Below are 20309 nucleotides of genomic sequence, written 5' to 3'. Positions count from 1 at the left end.
GAGTGTCAGAGAGTGGAGTGGCAGAGTGTCATAGAGTGCAGAGGCATAAATAAGAGTGAACTGGAGTGGAGTGAAGTAAAGTAACGTGAGCTAGCATAGAGAAAGTTGGGTAGAGTGTTGTTGAGCATAGTACATTGTTGTATAGTGGAGTGGCATAGAGGGTTGTGCAGTGGCGTTGAGTAGAATATCGTAGATTGAAGTGGCATAGAGTGGTGTGGAGTGGCATAGAGTGGAGTAAAGTGGAATGGAGTGGCGTATAGGGAGTTGTGTAGGGAGTTACAGAGTGGAGAAAGTGTTACAGTTTAATGGAATAGAGTGTCAGAGTCTAGTATCATGGAGTATAATGTCAGAGTGAAGTGTCATAGAGTGGAGTTGGGTGGTCTAGAGTGAAGTGGCATAGAGTAAAGTAGATTGGTGTAGAGTGTAGTGGTGTAGAGTGCATTGACGAAGATTGCACTGGTTTAGCGTACAGTGCAGTAGCGTAGAGTGGTGAAGAATAGAGGGGAGCAGAGTGGAGTGGCACAGCATAGATTGCAGTGGTTCAGAGTGATGTGTCATAGAGTGATGCGGTGCATGGTAGAGTGTAGTGGTGCAAGGTAGAGTAGACTGGTGTAGAGTGTAGTGGTGGAGTGCAGTGATGTGGAGTAGAGTGGCATAGAGTGTAGTGGCATATAGTACATTGGTGTAGTGCAGTAGAGTGGCATATAGTTGAGCGGTGCAGAGTAGAGTGCTGTGGTGCAGAGTAGAGAGGAGTATAGTTCAGTGGCAGAGTGCAGTGTTGCAGAGTAGAGTGTCATAAAGGGCAGTGGTGTAGAGTAGAGTGGCATAGAATGCATTGGTGTAGAGTGCAGTGACGTAGAGTGATGCAGAGTAGAGAAGAGTGGCTTAGAATACAGTGGTGCATAGTAGAATAGAGTGGCATAGAGTAGATTGCTGCAGATTACAGTATAGTGGTGAAGAGTAGATTGTTGCAGAGTGGAGCATAGTGATGTCGAGTACAGTAGCATAGAGTGGTGCAGAGCAGATTGGAGTGGTGCAGGGTACATTGGAGTGGTACAGTAGCATAGAGTGGAGTTGCGTAGATTGCAGTGGCATAGAGGAGATGATTTCAAAGTAGAGTGAAGTGCCTACAATGGAGTGGTGTAGAGTAGAGTAGAGTGCTGTGGTGCAGAAAAGAGTGCAGTGGGACAGAGTACAGTGGCATTGAATGCAGTGGTGCAGAGTAGAATGGCGTGGAGTTCAGTGGCAGAAAGTGCAATGTTGCAGATTAGAGGGTCTCAGAGTACAGTGGTGTATTGTAGAGTGGCATAGGGTGAAGTCGCCTAGAGTGCTGTGGGGCAGAGTACAGTGGCATTGAAAGCAGTGGCATAGAGTGCTGTGGTGCAGAGTAGATTGGCATGGAGTGCAGTGGCATAGAGTGCATTGGTTTTGAGTAAAGTGGTGAAGAGTGCACTGGCAGAGTGCAGGGGTGTAGTGAACAATGGTTAGAGTAGAATAGCATAGTTTGCAGTGGCGTAGTGTAGAGTGCTGCAGAGTAGAGTGGTGTAGAGTGGAGTGGTACAGCATAGATTGCAGTGGCGTAGAGTAGCACAGAATGGAGAAAAGTGGTGCAGGGTACAGTGGCATAGGGTAGATTGTTTCAGAGTACAGTGAAGAAAAGACAGAGAAAAGATAATATACTTCAATATGCTGAAGTATCTAACGATAACAACAACATAAATAATAACGATAGGCATAAGGGCCCAAAATGAAATATGGCTTCTCCCTGTTAGCCACGCTATAATCAAGCCCTTCATTACCTAGATAACAAAACATTAAACATAAATCATAGAAAAATATACCCTTCTAATAGCTAAATTGTTGTGTTAAAAGGTCAAATCTGGGCCCAATCTCGACTTCACTGTTTCACCAACTGGTGTGATCTTGGGCAAAAACAAATATTGTGTTTCACAGAGTCTCCTTTCTAGCCTGCGGGCACCAGGCTGAGTGGGACTCTGTTTCCTCTATAGATCTTCCGCATTGTCCTGCAGCTCCTCTTAAAAGCCTCCTGCAGTGCTCCTATTCAAGGCGGCAGGTGATGCAGACAGTAATCATCCATAACTCTTTCTCCTCCTCGTGCCTTTTGTTCTTATGAGCACCCTTAATGCCCACAGCTGTGAACAGGACAAACAAAAGGGCAGAGGGTGCAGGGGGCCTCCTGACTCACCTTCATTCTGTTACCATCAGATTGGAGGATGGTCGGTACAGTGCTATTATAAGTAGCGCTTTTGTGCCCCAATGGCCCTCTGAATAATAGATGTAAAAGGGGAAATGATTTTGTCCCCTTGTCCCCCCCACCTTCGTCCCCCGTGTCCCCCACCCTCCAAAATCTGGGGGGATACATCCCCCGCGTCCCCCACACTTCCTACGCCCATGACTGTTCCCATGGGGAACAGGGTCAAGACTGATTTGCATATGGCTGGGTCCAAACTGGGGTGGCATGGTGAGCAAAAGAATTGTTGGATTAAACCCAGATCTGTGATGGGGGGTGAATGTTTGATTGGTTCTGCATTTCATCCATCATTTGTGTTTGTTTGCAGCTGGTGGTGGGGCAGAAATGATTAACAGGAAATTTACAGGGGGGAGAACTTTTAACTCGGTAAGCTTTAAGATTGCAAACAGTTGGGAAAGGGTGGGAGCAAACCACCACCTGGAAAAGGGAATGTGGATGGCCACGACGCACGTAGGGCGTCTCTAAGGTGGACAGCATCCTAGTATCGCTCCCCCGCCGGGTAGATATGAGCTCGAGGGGCCTCCGTACTGGGAGGGTGGGCCACCTCGCGTTTATGGCCCCCCCAAGGTGTGAGGAAGGAGGAGTGAGGCTGGAAGGCCTCTTAAGGGGCAACTGGACAACGAGCTGTAAGATGCGAAGTACGCAGGTGCAGAGAGCACCACATGGAACAGCTCTAGCTTTCTCAGGATGGGTGTCGGCCTTATTCATAAACTCATCTCCGACACCGGGATCGCCCGTAAGCTAACCCTACCTGTGTATTATAAATAAACTTGCGACATGTTATACCCACAAAACATTGTCCTGGCATTTATTATGCTGCATGCATGAGATTGTGATAAAACGCCAGGGGTACTCAACACTAAGGGCTGGGGGTAGCAGCGATAAGGACGGGACCACCACCTGGAAAAGGCGAAAGGATGTGACCACCACAGCTTGCAGCCCAAGCTCAGCTGTTTGCCTCCAAGACATGGACAAGTTAGAATGGTTAGAATCGGCAGTGGTCATCTCTGAAGGATGGACCAACACCAGCAGAGATCCCCCACATCACCTGGCCGTTTAATGAATGGTAACAGGAACGTGTGAATTTATAAATGCATTTTATTTTTTTATCACGTCTTCACTGCAGGCGCTCTGTTTTTGCTTTAAATAATTGAACTAAAAACAGTGGCTATTAAATTCCATCAAGTGGCTCTATTTAGATGTGTTTGAGGTTACTGGGGTTCAAAGCCGAGTGGCCCGATCGGCTGGGTTGGGCCTACATTAATCAACATATTTAAAGTTTTTACTCTGGCCAACGAGGGACGTAGAGTACACCTTTTAAGGGGGTCCGAGTGACATGTTACCACGGTAAGATGTAAGTGAGGCTACCAAGCTCAGGGCGGTGAGGGGCCGCTGGCACGCGCACAGTCAGACGTGGGTTCGGATGGGACGCTGGCGGAGTTTTCAAACTCTCCGCCTCTTCCGGGGGGGGGGCGTGCATCTGAAAGGGGGCGGGGTGGAGCGGTGCCCTTTGCTTCAGGGGTCGACGCGGGCCTCCGTGTTTGTTGGCTCGTGCATGGTGCACCTAGCGTCTGCAGCTGTCGGGCCTGGGTGTAGTGACCAGTTTGGTCCTCTGTTAGCTTTCCTGTGCGGGCGCTTCGAAGCCATTCTGGAAACCGGGCAGCAACCCCCCCCCCCCCCCAGGGGTGTTCCACCCGACGCCGCAGGTTTTCCTTCACGTGGGCGGATTACAGCTTTGTCCTGCTGAAGCCTTCTGTGAGCCCTTGGCATCCGGCCAGGGCACCCCCTTGCTGCCGGGCTCCGCGGGGCTGGGGAGGGGCAGCCCCCCTCCAGTTATACTGATCCCCGAAGAAGGCAGCAGTAGCGTAACGAAACTTACGGGGGGGGGGCTGCAAAGTTCCTGTAGGGGCTCCCCTTCCTCTAGACTCGCTGAGGGGCCTGCCCCCGTGCAGAGTGTACTGTGTTGGAGGGGGGGGGGGGGGGGGGGGGGGGGGGGGTTGGAGCTCATCCCCCCCGCACTGTGGGGACCTTTGTTACGCCACTGCAAGCCAGCTTAAGAAAAGCCAGCGTGCAGGAAAAGACTGGCAAAAACGTGGGTAATCTATATGGTCAGAGGGTTGGACTCGAGTACCAAAGGCAGCCCTGGCAAGCGAGCTCACACCAGTCAGTGCCCCCCAGCAAGCTCTTCATTTCCATGATCTTACTAGCCATTCACTCAATCTCCAGCCCCCCCTCTCACATTTCCCCAACTCTCCCCCTCTTTCCGTCTCTGAAAGCCTCCCCACGCCTGCCGCAATTATCGCTATGCAGCCGGGGAGAGCAGAGACACCAGGAGCTGCCCTGGGTCCCAGCCGGCCTCCAGTGCCCCTGCGACCGGGGAAATGCCCGGTGGAGTAAAAGGGCTGTCCGTTCAAAATGCAGTAGGGCGGGAGAAGTAATATGTGTAGATATTTTTATAAAACTTTTAGAAAAGATGCAACTGTGGCTATTGGGCATCGCACCCCGTGGAGGAACTGGAAACCAAAATCAACGCGGGAGGTTGTTGTGGTGACAGATTTGGAAATTCTATAGGCATACATAGATACAAAGAAACTTTTAAAAACGATTGTTGCAAAATTAAAGCACAGTTTTTCAAATATATTCAGAATGATGTTATGGCAGTCCGGAAAGTAGATCCCTACGCTGCAGTCCACAGTAGAGATGTTATATTGCACATACCACCGGTCCAGCCAGGTCAAGTGCCACTTGCTTCACCATAGAAACTTGTTATTCTCCCATTAGATTCAGCACCAGTTACATTTGCAGACTTTTTCTGTAGAGGTCTTCCAACTACACTTCTGTCCATTCTAAGCGCTGTAAATAACAGGCGCTACAGTTAACCGCTTCAGTGGTGCTGTATTTCTCAAAAGACAGAAGATTGAGTTGGCATTGCCAAGAATCCAACTGGTGACTGGCACATTACCAAACAGCATATCACTAACTCACCCTAGGGTTGCCGCTGAATGGAGAGCAGTTGTGGCACTCTTAACTCACACCTGATGATAAAACGATTATCACACAGTGAATAGTAAGGTGAGGTGGAAATCTGAGTGGGTGCCCTACATGTGTGGAGACTGCACTGTTTTAGTGCACTGAAAGTTTTGCAACTTTTCCAGGATAGGTAAGGCATCCTCAGATATCTTTGTTTCCGCTGTTGGGGAGGGCTGGTGGGCCATTCAGGCAGTGTTGGCGCTCCAAAGCTTTCCTCCTCTCCTCAGACCTGCCCCTTGCAAAACAAAACCTCCACCTTCCCGTAGAATTACACCATAGACATGATTTCAAGGTTGACATGGCTGGAGCATGTCAGCGGCAAACATAACTACCATGGTTCTGTGCTTCATTACAATCTGTAATCATTGGGTGAGTCTTCATCCAGGAGACAGTGGATCGTCAACAACTTCAGACACAACATGACTCCCTAAGTCAACTCTGTCACTTCCTCATGGTTCCAGACCCTGAAGATGCTGATGAAGATTTTCAAGTGGTTCCTTACCAACACCTGGAAAACCACCACCCGCTCCGTCCTTATTGGCAAGCTGTAGTATGGGACCTCTTTTATGCCAGGATCAACAAGCAACTCATCTGGAGGCTGAAGACTATTCAGAACTTACCAGCCAGAATCACTCTCAGCCTCCCTCGCCACACACATCATACCTCACCTCAATACCCATACACTAAGAAAGCACAATTCACACTCCTCACCCACACCTTCAAGGCACTACATAACTTTGGCCCTGCATACGTCAATAATTGCATCTGCTGTCACAAACCTTTCAGACATCTCCTCTCGATCAGGCTTCTATTGGCACATATCCCACACATACAGAAAACCATATTCAGTGGTCACACTTTTTCCTACACCTCTCCTAAAGGTTGGAATGATCTGCAGTTACACATCAGAGCTCCCTCCTCACTTCTGATGTTCTGCAAGAAGCTGAAGATCTGGTTCTTTGAATTGCTTCCCGCATGGCTAGACTCTCACCTGCATAATGCCAAGTTTCCCTCCCAGGTGATAGTGCACTTTACAAATCAGCATGACATGAGGGTCCGCTCAGCTAGAATTTTTGTGGTTATTAAAATGTGTGCCTTTGAGTCACATAACATTATATATCCGTTTCCTTGCAATTGCGCTGTGTAGCCCCTCAGTCTGATCTTGCATTCCATGGGGCCTATTCACAAACTACATTTTGTAGTATGTATAGTTGTACTATTGTTGTATTACTGGCATACCTATGGTCAGTGACCTCCACCTCTCCTATCCTTTCTGTGTGGAGATCTGTACACACAGTGATCTATGTTTTGTTAGTAAATTTACACACCATATTCACACTTAGACATTTACAAATGGATTATGTGTTAATAGCATTTACACAATGCACCCTCACACCATTCACAACCCACTGATGCTCACATCACACACTCACGCAGATACATGCACATGGTTAGAGCAGATATGCATAAAAGGTGCCCAGTTTTGATAGATTATTGAAAAGAAATAAGCTTTGGGACAGGACCTGTGTCCCCGCCTCCTCTTTGCTATTATTTCTCATATGTTTGTCTTAGTTAAACAAAATAGGCCTGATTTAAGAAAAGTGGTGCTGCACGTAGTGCAGCACCAATGTTCTTGCGCCCCCTAACGCCACCATATGTGCACCATATCTAGGATATGGCGTGCCATGGTGGTAGTTAGGGAACTAGCATCAGAATTTTTTATGCTAGTTCAGAGCTTTGCAGGATTAGCTTTAAAAATGTTGACGCTAATCCTGCAAAACCCATTGAGCCCCATTGTAAACAATGGTGTGCCTCCTTTGAGCAGGCTTTAAAAGTGCCAAAAAAAATGACGCAGAGAAATCTCTTAGATTTCTTTGCTCCATTTTTTCGGCCCCCCTAACGGAGTAATGCCTCCTTTGCATACATTATGCCTGGCGGATGCATAATGTAGCACAAAGGGTTACAAAGTGTCGCAATGAGTGCCTTGTGCCACTTTGTAAATTTGGTCCAGCAATTTTGGCCTTGTTAGGCCACATTAACATTAAAAAAAAAATGATGCTGATGTGGCTCAAGGAGGCGCTAGGGCCTCTTAAATCTGCACCCTAGTGTTTTAAAATATACAATTATGCTTATTTCTAAACCCTGTGTTTTTTAGCACAAATAAATTGGACGGACACCCAATGCTTCATTTTTCGTGTTTCGTCTCTTAAATGTATCTTGTTTTGCAAACATTATTGTGGAGGGTAGGCGGTGGTAAGCCAATCTATTCTACCCCCCATAGAAACATTTAATATTTTTCAGAAAAACATTGATCCATGTGTTTTTTAACCATTGCGGTCCTTTTTCTAAAGATTCTCTGAGGACATCACCGAACTCCATGTTACGTATTAGAATCGTTTTTGTCAAAATGTATTTATTTCTTTATTTGTAGTTTTATAAAGTAGAAACCTGGCCTCACAACGGTCTCGTAGAGTTGTACATGAAGATAACGGAGATAGTAATATATGACATCCAGACAAAACAATAAACTGAAATAAAGTGAGGCAACTGTAGTAGATAAAATAACAGAAAGAAATGCAGGAAAAGAAAACACGGATACAACACTAAAAGTTGATTAACTGTAGAGTTATGTCCCATAACATTTTAGATGTTTATAAAGCAAACTGTGACTCCAGAATAAACCTCCCACTCTCCATAAGCCCTACAAGGCATGCCTTGGCTCTCAATGGATGCGATGATCAAGTCAATGTCTTCTGTACTGTTCACAAAGCGTTCTGATGCAAAGTCCAAGAACACACCAGCTAGAAATCTAGCTTTTAAAAACAGACCAGATCACTAGGAGTCTATGCATGGGGATGCCATGAACTTAAACCTGAGAGTTGAATTTCACAATGAGACGCAAGCCACGCCGTTCCCACCAGAATCAGACTATTCTGTCAAATCAACATTGCCTACAATAGAAGCAAGTAAATAAGGCTTAGACCTTCCAGACTAGGATCCCCTGGTGTTCTCTTAGGATTTAGATGAATACCTAGCGACGATGAAGGTCTAAATATTTGTATGCGTATCGGTTAGAATCCTAGGACATCTGGTCACTGCATATTCTAAGGTCTCACTTTTTGCTGTCCCAGATCACCCGGACAGCTGCAACTGTATAGTCTGCATAGCAGTGCATAAAATGTGCCACAAGGACTTTATTGTGTTTAATCCTGTAAAGAAGCTGATGGGAAAGTGTTTTACCTGTATCTCTGACTGCTTGTGTCTCAAATTTGTGATACATTAAGTGAAACCCTGAAAACATTTTACGTTTTTTGGTCGGCACTGACATTGGCCTGAGGCAGTTGCAAGGGAAGCTGTTGTAGTTCTTTTTATGCACTTTTGCTTCTCCCATCCTCCCTGTGAGATCAGGAGCAACCTATGTCTTCCTTAAATGTCGTTTCTATTTCACATCCGGGGCAGATGAAGAGGTAGTTGTTTATGTGAAAAATAACTAATCTTATGAGCTCTATAGTCATAAAAAAAAAAAGCTCTATCTTGCTTGTGGTTATGGGAATCATACTGCTTGTGATATTCCCGAGGCAGAAAGTATATGTGAGCACACCACTGGATAGGATGCTCTGCATGACTGCATTCCTTTGGTAACCAAAGAATATATCATCAGTGTGTCCATTGTGGAAGGCCTTCCATAGCTGAACTAGAAGCGAGATTGTAATTAACTGTTCGAGACTATGAATATTCCATTTTTTGGACACTTCTTTCTGTCAAAGTGTATCACGATACCCAAATCACAGTGATAATTTCACCAAAATGTGCACATGTTGCACTTTGGTCTTCATAAGTCCGTCAAACATATGACAACAGAACTAACCTGTTCAGTAGTTTGATTATGAAAAGTAACTAACAGACACATTAGCCCTGTAAAGAACACTATCTAAGAAGTAGAACGTGGCACTGCATAGTTTGGTCAATGTTGTGTGGATCTGCAGTGTGAATTGCCAAATGTATCCAAAATGTAACAGTGCAAGAGCCAAATAAATTGGCAAACTGGATGGGGTATTTCAAGAGCAGGGATGAGTGCGGTCCACAGAATCCCACATTCAGCCAGTCTGAGGATGGCTGGGTGTAGACCACACCACTAAACCTCTCTCAGCCGATCAGTCGTGTGTTTTGGCCAATAGGCTCGCATCTCAGACCAGAGAATGGTTGGGTCCTCCACAGGCCCCCAGAGCATAGAATACAACTGATTAGTTCTACGGGTTGCTCCTTGGCTGCTCCTGTGGATCCATGTGTTTATACTATAGACCAGTGGTTCCCAACCTGTGGTCCGAGGACCCCTGTGGGTCCGTGAAGCCTCCTCAAGGGGTCCATGACTGCCTAGAAAATTAAATAATATTAACAGATTAATAAAGTTGAAAAGGATTGTGAAATTGGAGGGTAAACATTAAATTAGAATCCACAGATTTATTTTTGGGAGGAGTGTAGGTGCATCAAACAGACTATAGTATGGACGACGTGTGGCTACAATTGTATTTAGAAAAGCTCCAACCTTCCTATCAAAATTGCATTTTTTATTTTATTTGTTTGCAAATTAAATAAAATGTGTTATAATTTTTCTGTGCGATTGATGGAATGCAGGCCAAATCATCAACAATGTTTAGGCCTGGGCACCCGGCTTCCAGTAATGACTCAGTGAGGGGTCCCCGGATTCCATTAATGATTCAGTGGGGGTCTCCAGGTTCCAGTAATGATGAAGTGTGGGTCTAAAGACGTCAAAAGGCTGGGAATCATTGCTATAGACAGTTGAAGCATGTGTCCCCCAGAGAAGCACCAATCAACTCTGTCTTTTCCTCCGCTCCTTACTCGGAGTACTATCCCTCTGTAATACAGGCCACTCTAAAGATTGTACATGTTTGCAAGCTTGTCTGACTGTTTATCCTCACACTTTTCTTACATGGGTAAGCGCAGCATCAACACACGTCAAGCAGTCTCTAATATGCTTGCAGGACATGAAAACGCATATAAAGGCCATCCTTACTCTATCCATCCGTACACGAGCTCTAATACCTAAGCGCCCTATCGCTCACTCCTTTTCGCTTCATCTCCATCCCTGGTGGATAGAAAACAACACAATAAGAGCACATAAAATCGAAACATTACATCCGCAATACAAATAAACATCCTTCCATGCAGAGCATGACCGTGAAGTAGTACACTACCAGTCCGCAAATGCAATTGATGCCTTGTCTGCAGTATTCAACTAAAATATAAATCAAAACTGAAAAACAAAACAAAAAAGAGCTCTCCAACCCCAGCGCCGGAAACGACGACATCACGCCCTCACAAGACCTCTGCGACTCACTCGCCTCGTTCTTTCACCGCAAGATAGCCGACATACACAACAGCTTCGGCGCACAGACCACGCACCCAACCACCAAACCAACGCCCCCCAACACCACCCTCTGCGCCTGGACCCCGGTCAGCACCGAAGACACTATCCACACGATGAACACCATCCATTCCGGATCTCCGACCGACCCATGCCCCCACCACGTCTTCAACAAGGCCGACTGCATCATCACACCCCATCTCCGGGACATCATTAATGCTCCTTCAACACCGCCACCTTCCCGTAGAGCTGGAAGCATGCCGAACTCAGCGCCCTCCTGAAGAAACCCGCAGCCGACCCCACCGACCTCAAGAACTACCGCCCCATCTCGCTCCTCCCGTTCCCTGCCAAAGTCATCGAGAAGACCGTCAACAGACAGCTAGCCGCCTTCCTCGAGACTAACGGATCCCTCGACCACTCGCAGTCCGGCTTCCGTGCCAACCACAGCACCGAGACCGCCCTCATCGCAGCCACTGACGACATCCGAGCCCTGCTCGACAACGGGGAAACAGCGGCACTCATCCTCCTGGACCTCTCCGCAGCGTTCAACACTATCTGCCACCACACCCTTGTGCAACGCCTCAGCAACATCGGAATCCAAGAGAAGGCACTAGAGTGGATCATCTCGTTCCTCACCGGAAGAACCCAGAGAGTCCGCCTCCCCGTTCAGTTCCGAGGCCACCAAAGTCATCTGCGGCGTACCGCAAGGATCGTCACTCAGCCCCACCCTATTCAACGTCTACATGAGCCCCCTCGCAGCCATCACACGCCAACACAACCTCAACATCATCTCCTACGCCGACGACACCCAGCTGATCCTCTCCCTCACCAACGACTCAGCCACCGCCAGAACCAATCTGCACGAAGGGATGAAAGACGTAGCCGAGTGGATGATGAATAGCCGCCTGAAGCTGAACGCAGACAAGACGGAAGTCCTCATCCTGGGATCATCACCCTCTGCCTGGGACGACTCCTGGTGGCCCCCTGCACTGGGCAGCGCACCCAAACCAACGGACCACGCACGCAACCTGGGCTTCATCCTGGACTCCTCCCTCTCGATGACCAGACAAGTCAACGCTGTTTCATCATCATGCTTCAACATCCTACTCATGCTCCGAAAGATCTTCCGATGGATCCCCACCGAAACCAGGAAGACGGTCACCCAGGCACTCGTCACCAGTCGACTGGACTACGGAAACACCCTTTACACCGGAACCACGGCCAAACTACAGAAAAGACTCCAACGCATCCAGAACGCCTCCGCACGCCTCATCCTCAACATCCCTCGACACAGCCACATCTCCGGACAACTGAGAGACCTGCACTGGCTCCCCGTCAGCAAGAGAATCACGTTCCGTCTTCTCACCCACGCACACAAGGCCCTCCACGACCTGGGCCCCAGGTACCTCAACAACCGCCTGACCTTCTACACTCCCACCTGCCAGCTACGATCGATCAGCCGCGCCCTCGCCGCCGTTCCACGCATCAGGAAAGCCACCGCGGAGGAAGATCCTTCTCCTACCTGGCAGCCAAGACTTGGAACTCCCTCCCCATCCACCTCCGTCTGACCCAAGACCACCTCTCCTTCAGGAAGCAACTCAAGACCTGGCTGTTCGAGCAGTATCGGTCCCCCCCTCCCCCAGCGCCTTGAGACCCTCCGGGTGAGTAGCGCGCTTTACAAATGACTGATTGATTGATTGATTGTATTCCTTACTGCGAATAAAGCACTGTTCTGCCCCTCAAGACTAGGGTTTTGTTTTTATAAATAAATGTAATTTGTTTTTAAATTTATACATAACAGAGAACGATATGTAGATCAAGTGCCGTGCACATTTTACACATCAATGCAAAGTAGCAATGAGTATAGAAGTGAATATCAGGCGTTGACCAACTACATTAAGGTCAGGGGTGGCTCTGCCGCTAAGGCGGAGGAGCATCGCCCGCTACTTTCAAGCAGAAGGGAAAGGAAAAATAAAATTATAATAGTGAAGCATTATTATCATTTTATTTTTCCTGGGTTGGGGTGGGGCAGGGCTGGGCTGGAGGGGGAGTTTTATGTGCACAATAAGTGCACATGTCTGTTTGGCTGGACGTGTTCGGCTGGCCAAACAGACATGCGCATTTTCCATTTCTCCAGCCTTCTGTATTGAACAACCAGGAGGAAAAAGTGCACAGGCCTTCACTCCCTCTGTGAGCACCGAAGCAGGGCTCTCACACCAAACACGACACTGGTTAAGGCAGTCGGGAAGGTTGTGTTTTTTTAATGTGATGGATTAAAACTGAACCCACCCATGGTCCCCACAGTTTGTTGTGTTTCTCAGGGCAGCCCCTCTCGGGGCAGCCCCTTGCTTTGACCACATCTTCATGGTAAGAATAGTAGTCCATGCCGGGTATTGACTCGTCTACTGGCAGCATCTGCTGAACTTTCCAGTGTCAGGCCATATCTCGCCTGGCAATGAGAAGCAACCAAGCCAATTAACGTGATGGGACCCGCGTGCCTCCCCCTTCTCCTATGTCTAGATGTGCAATTTTGGGATTTATATCTAGGAGGCTGCCCAGGATCTCCGACAGGATACAGTGAATGTATGACCAGTATTTTCAGAACGCTGGGCATTGCCATGCCATATTCATGAAGTCACCAACTACCCAGCCAAAAGTAGAGTTTCTTGCTTTGGTTTCTTATTCCATACACTGTGTTTTAGTCCTTGCATTCACCATTTTAAGGTAGATTGGTTTGCCACAGTAGCTTCATGGGAACGGATGCACCATATAAAAGCCCAAGTAGAGCTAACCCTGGAAGAGGTCCAGCTCTGGTCTTTAGGTCGGATCATCCCTGCCTCCGAACTTAGTGATTAATTTGTAAAAAAAAAAAAAAAAAACATAAGTGCCAGTGCCCTCCTCAGGAGGCCACCACAGGTTTCACCACTCATTGCCCCTGCCAGCATTGCCAATGACATCACTACTAACCATCACACGACTACAAGTCTGACAGTTCAGACTGTTTGAGGTCCCAAACCTATAAGAATGGCTTAGGCAGCAGGTAATGTTTTCAGTGTACAATGAATAAATAAACAAGTGTTGTTCTGCTCATCTTTAAATTACGCAAACAACTCCACCAGGTGGCAGCTGTCATAAGTGCTGGTGTTGACAATTAAGTGTGGGTGCCAAGCACCGGCTCAAATTAAGCACTGAACCACCAGTCATTTACCTTCATAAGGCGGGCCGCATCTCACGGCGGCCATCTTGCTTCATACATGGACTAAACACATTTGTCAAAGGGGAGGCTGAGACACTGGCCAACTCAGAAATTGACGGATCTGTGCACGCATTGAAATCTAGACACTACGAAGAATGCCGTAAAGGCTGGGTTTTTGTTATATAAATTTCCAAAATAATTTAAGATAGGGAATACATAGCTAGACATCTACGTATGTAAACCTAACCAGGATGACACGCTAACCTCAAAAATTTGGAGGCCGTGCAACACAAAGAATGCTCTTTGCTCGACAATGTTTATGAAAAGACTCCTGAAAAAAACACCTCCTTTAGCTTGGCAGAAAATGCAATGATGGGGGCGTTGAAGAGATGGTTGGAGAGCGGCCGGGGGTGAGATGGAAAGATCTGTGACAGACTGAAATAGATTAACTGGCTGTATAATATGTACAGCACAAAATCTATATTTAATGCAGGAAAGGATCATTTTTTTCAGAGAAGCTTTTATTTTACAGCTGGCACCCAGACACTTGGTCCTTTCGTCTCATTCAATTTTTTTTCCGTACATTAAGAATTTCAGGGTGAACAGCAACCCCCTGAGTATTTGCATGACGATTCCCTTTAAAAACGCAATCTTCTAATGGAGCCGAACATGTCTGAGTCATAAATTAAACTCTGTGTGCGGGGAATTAGCGAGGTGGCTTCACAGAGCAGGGTGACAGCTGTTCTCTCGGGTTCAGTTCAGAGGCCTCCTTTGTGTGAAATTTAGACAAAAAAACACGAAAACAAAATCAATAGGTCAAGGAATGCATTTCCAGCCCATTTTAAAGGCCTTTTTCAATTAAAAGAGGGCGTGCCCTACGCCTTAGAAGCAAGCTGGGGCATGTGGGCAGTTCAGTGCGCTCGTGCCTCACTTCCAATCACTCATTCACTGAGCCACCTCTCTATTCTCAATGTCAAATGCGATCATTCGCTCCTGCGTTACTCCGCAGCAGCCCCTACAGGCCAAACATGTGTAGTTCACTTCAATGTCGCAGGGTTTGTGGAATTCTAGAGGCAGTTTTAGCAAAACTTTGCGCCGATGCTAAGTCACAAAAAGTGACGCAAACAAGCACAGTGTTGATAAAGTATTTACTTTCCGCAGCAAAACTTTACTTTTGGGTGGGGAAGTACCCCTAAAAGTGTCACACCTAGCACTTTGCATCAAGCGGGTGGGCGCCTCGTGCTGGACCGGACTGGGAAATTAAGCCAGCCCTGGCAAAAATTATACATTCAGTCCTAATTTGAACCACGTGAGTGCCCCCCTGACTCATTGCACACAGGCACAATATTAGCTGACTGGATTTTTACCAGCGCCACCGGTATTTTGATGTCCCGCCGGTGCAAAAATACGCAAAATCACATGAAGTCTGTACTTTCAGCCTTTATCTGTACATATGTCAAACAGCAAATATAAATTAAAAGTACTCTTACATATGTTCTAGGACGCCATGACTGAAATTTAAAGTAAACAGAGGCAGAAAGGCCATGTTACAAATTAATTCACAAAGGTTTGATTACAGCCCTATTTGGGACCATGTCAAGGCCTTTGCAGATTCTTTAAACCAATGGTCCCCAAACTTTTGACTTCTGTGGACCCCACTTTATCATTACTGGAGCCCTGGGACCCTCACTGAATCATTATTGGAATCAGGGTACCCCCCCCACTACTGAAAGCTGGGGACCTAATCTGTTAATATTATTTCATTTTCTAAGCAGTTGTGGACCCCCTGAGGAGGCTTCGCGGACCCCAGGGGTCCCTGGACCAAAGGTTGGGAACCACTGCTTTACACAACTCCGGTATTTAGGTAGAGTACGGACCTGGGAGTTAAAAAACAAAGCCTCGTTAACCAGTTTACAAAGGCATGTAAATGGTCTTTTAAAGATCTGTGAAAAACTTGGGTGAGGCCGAGATTAGATGGCAAACGCTGAACAGCCGAGTCCACAGCAGCTCAAGAACTGTATGTCCTGGAAGCTGCAGCAGAATCTAAAACCATTTTAACCCTATGGGCAGTGGCGGCCGGCAGCTTAAGGAGGGAAGGAGGCGGGCCGGAAGCACACACACACACATACACACACACTCATTCTTTCAGACACGCGTGCATGCACGCACATCCATTAACAACACTCATACCATTCAAACATGCACGCACGCACCAAACATTCATTTTAAAACATCACACGCACTCATTCTTTCACACACACACGCACCTTAGGTCAGCCAAAGAGGGAAGGCAGCAGTCCCAGCCTCGTCACAGAGTGGGATGGGGTCAGTGAGACTGCTGACCCCACCCCACTCTGTGACGAAGTGTCACTGATTGACACTCGCCCTGGGCGCTTCAGGGCTTAAACCTGAAGCTCCCAGGTCGAGTGTCAATGGGTGACGCTTTCCTCGTCACCCAGGGGAGGGCCTCGAGGCATCTTTGCTGAGCCGAGGAGGTCACGCCAATAGGAGCTGTGACCTCCTCAGCCCAGCAAAGTTCAGCTTAGGCAGCCAGGAGTCTGCGCAAATCGTGCATGGCTCACTCCTGGCTGTCTGAGCTGAAAATGAAGAGTGTGTCAGGCTGGCCTTTGTTCAGCCTGCCAGACACTCTTCATAAGGGGCAAAAGGTGGGGGCGGGGCGTGGCCCCTCCACCCTAAAGGACGGGCCGCCACTGCCTATGGGTGTTGCGTGCAGCGTGACATGCACCAACATTCCTGGAGGCCGAAACCAGCCTCCATGTGTCAAAACCGGGCTCCTAGGGCTCCAGCCTCCAGGGGGACTGCCCGCTTGCCTGGCTGGCCAGTCTGGCAATGCAGGCCTCCTGGGTCTCCATCCTCCAGGGCAATTGCCCGCTTGCCTGGCTAGCCAGTCTTGCCATGGTCTCATGGGTGGTACACAGGTGTTTCCGTGCTACTAGCCATGGTTTTTAACGCAAAGGCTTATCTACTAACAATCATAGACAGGACTTTGCACCAAAATATAGTGCCTCCTCGGGGCGGGCGCTAACTAGATGAAATGTTTTTATTTCACCTAACTTTTCACACATTGCAAGTGAGCTGCCCTTTAAAGCAAACATACAATATGTGCCAAGTATAGTATTTTGTACTGGAAGGCGTGCCTTCTAGTACAAAACATGTAGGCTGACATCATTGACCCATTTTTGCACTGTAGTGTATATGTGTGTGCACTGAGGGTTGCCTGACAGAGCTCCAGCGCCGGGGAAGAGAGCAGAGGTACCATATCTTTGAAGATTTGAGGTTCTCCTGTTTTCTCCTCTGAACGCAAGACAGCCCAGCAGTTTTGATTCCTGCTTTGAACTATGAATTAGTGAAGCTCCTTCTTACTATCTGCAGAAATACTGTGCCAGGAAAAGTGGTATTCAATACAAGTGACAGGAATGTTTACTATTCAGGGGCTCCCAGGGGTGCTTTATGTTTAGGGGTTCCAAATCATATCATAGACCAAGAAAGTGAACACTGAGTTAGTTCGGGTGTTACTGAGAACTTCAAGGTGAAACACCCCCCTTTGTTTTTACCTACCCATTTACAATTGTATGTTGTGTAAGAATTTGGCCTCAGGGTACCTTTTGAGGACACTCCTTTATTCCTCACTAAATATACATAAAAGAGACACGTAGCATCCTGCCCCCCCGCCCCTCCATCTCCACTTCTTCAGGGCTTCCCTCCCTTCTGCTAAAATGCAGTAAATAAAAAAGATTGATGGTTAATTCACAAAGACAGTTATGTGCTTGAGGAACAGTACTCCTCTGGTAATACTCCACATACACAAACATGCCATGCACAAAGGTACATGTGTCCTATCCCTCATGTGCAGACATAGATCACTTCTGTGCAAATGTGGCCAGAGGGAGTAGCTGGAAATTGGGAAATATCTACTAGAAAGTGTGAGGAGGAAAGTGGAAATTAAGGTGGGGCACTGGGAAAGAAATGCAAATAGGAAAACATACCTATGAAAGGGTGAGTCAGTTTCAATTCACAATTTCTATACCTCCATATACTCCAGCAAGACTAGAGTCCAAACAGGCTCAAAACTACTGCAGCTCAGCCTGCAGTAAGTCACACACATGGCCACTGCAAGAGAATCACATAGAAGTGTTAGAAGTAAGGAATACCACAGCTCGAAAAAAGTGTTGACTAACTTTATAGATAACAGGCATTGATCCAAGTCATACTGTCAAAATGGAAATATAACAGGTGTAAATACTTAAAAAAATTACAACCATGTATATTTTTAATAAGTTATAACATTGCACATATCTCAATACTCTTCAATCACAACTATACAAACGCTCAGACACATCACAACACATGGCATGCCACAAAACAACCCAACACCTGAAAATAACATGTCATTGCCCAATACTATATAAAACAACCTTAACTGTGAAATCCCCAGTAATCATCTGACATACATTTTTCCACCTGCATACACAATATCCCCCCCATTAGTTGCATACAGGAAATTACACTGCATATGCATAGATAACACCTACATGCCTTACAGGGCCTTCACTTCGAGGAGGACTGCAACTTTGTGGGAAAAGGAAATATACAGGAGCGACAAAGAATGAAGATGGGGCTCGTTGGAGCAACCCACTCTTCATCACTTCACTACATGGACATCATTTAACAAAAGTTTAGAGACCGAGGGCTCCTTTACAAAAACACTACCACGATGAAGGGGGTCTCTAGCTGGGATCCGAACTCCTGCATGATGTATCTGGGCCTTAAATACAGAATAATTTGTGTATACCAGCAAAGAGTGTTGCATGGTTTAAGAAAGTGTTTTGAACAAATATGTTTTTTGTAGGATAATGACTAAGAACAGTATCTTTCTATTCATAAAGAGATTGTACAAACAATCCGTGTTATAAAACACTTTGAAATCTGTAGAGAAGAAGCAGTGTGTTGTGTTTTGTAATATTTGCAATCAAAACTGTTTTTTGAGCTGGGACTGCAGCAACCCGTGTCTCTCCCCCAAAATGGCCCCTTTATTCTGTAATGATGTAGAAAAGCAGCACTTTCTAAACGTTTTAGAATCATGACTCAATCTTTAGAATGACAAACTTTCACAACCCACTTAGGCCAATATTTTATTTTTTTAGCGCCGCATTTACGCCGCTTGTTGATGCAAAAACTACGCAAACTTACAAAATACAATTGTATTTTGCAAGTTTGCGCCGCTTTTGCGTTAAAAAATGACACAAATGCGGCGCTAAAAAAGTATAAATATAGGCCTTAGTTTTTAAGGAGACAAGGTGGGCGAATTGTTAATGTAACTAAATCATTGTGTGGTAGCGCACTATTATATACAGACATTACATTTTGCATTGAAATGAGCACTAAATTTGCACAGGCATACTGTTTTACTGATAATACTGTATTGCACCAAATGATAATTTGTGAAAGTGAGGTTTCAGTGAATATTTATCATTTGGGCAGCACCAAGTATCTTTATTTGTTTTGACCCTATTAAAATATTTGAAAACACACTTCAGAATTACAAACGTTTGCTTTCCTAACTGCTGAATGTCTATAATTTATTTACATGTATTTACCCTTTGTTTGTTTTACAAAAAAAAAATGAAATTACACCCCACAGCCTTTCCTTTCACCCTTCCTGAACCCCAGCAAGATTGTACCAAAATTCACTTTACTTTTCTTTCTCTGACTGCAAAGTGAGAGGAGCTTGTAAACACCAAACCCAATGCTAAAAAATAGACAGCAATTTGTTAGACGATAGTGCATGGCATTTGACCTTTGTCTTGGAAGTGCAGCAAAAGTGACATGATAAATGCAGAATTTAAGGGCATTTTTATTCTTTCCTTGGAGTTTCGGCGACCCACCAACAATTGGTGCACGGTCCACCACTGGCACGACCCACCACTGAGTGATGACTCGCAGTTTGGGAAACAGTGGTAAAGAATAAGTAGCTCTATGATGTCAGACAAGTGGCAGGAACCAGTGGACTCCAAAGAGTATCTGTTGGGGAGATTTCATCTTTACAGGGCCTGAGGTCATTTCTGCCACCTCTCCGGTATGTAACTTGCACTGCCCCGTTAGCTGAACACGGTACACCTGATGTGCGCCACACCGCTCTAGCACAGAACCATTGATTGTTACTATAAAGAAGGAGGCCACTGGAGGGTGCTGTGTTCAATAGTGCAGGTGGGGGACTGTTATGAGAACTTCTTTTCTTTGCCCTTGCGAGCATCCTGCCACTGTGCACACATGCAGCTTCTATAGATTGTGCATGGGAGACAGTTGCGGCAATTGTTGGATGGGCCTCTAACTACTGCTTCTCTCCATCTATAAAAACAATTCATTGCAGTCTTCATCATCACACCTATGACCAGGGTAGGATG

General features: G+C 46.5%; 1 long non-coding RNA gene across 1 annotated transcript in view; it reads right to left on the bottom strand.

Annotated features, from left to right (window-relative positions):
- Positions 1–20309, bottom strand: part of LOC138296771 (uncharacterized) — a 338898-nt gene that overhangs the window by 16626 nt on the left and 301963 nt on the right. Inside the window, exon 7 of the long non-coding RNA XR_011203895.1 lies at positions 17892–18015. This is a non-coding gene — a long non-coding RNA (uncharacterized lncRNA). The remainder of the gene's footprint in view (positions 1–17891; positions 18016–20309) is intronic.

This window comes from Pleurodeles waltl, chromosome 5 (assembly GCF_031143425.1).
Source record: "Pleurodeles waltl isolate 20211129_DDA chromosome 5, aPleWal1.hap1.20221129, whole genome shotgun sequence".
In the NCBI taxonomy this organism is placed as follows: domain Eukaryota; kingdom Metazoa; phylum Chordata; class Amphibia; order Caudata; family Salamandridae; genus Pleurodeles; species Pleurodeles waltl.
This window is presented reverse-complemented; position numbering and strand designations above follow the sequence as displayed.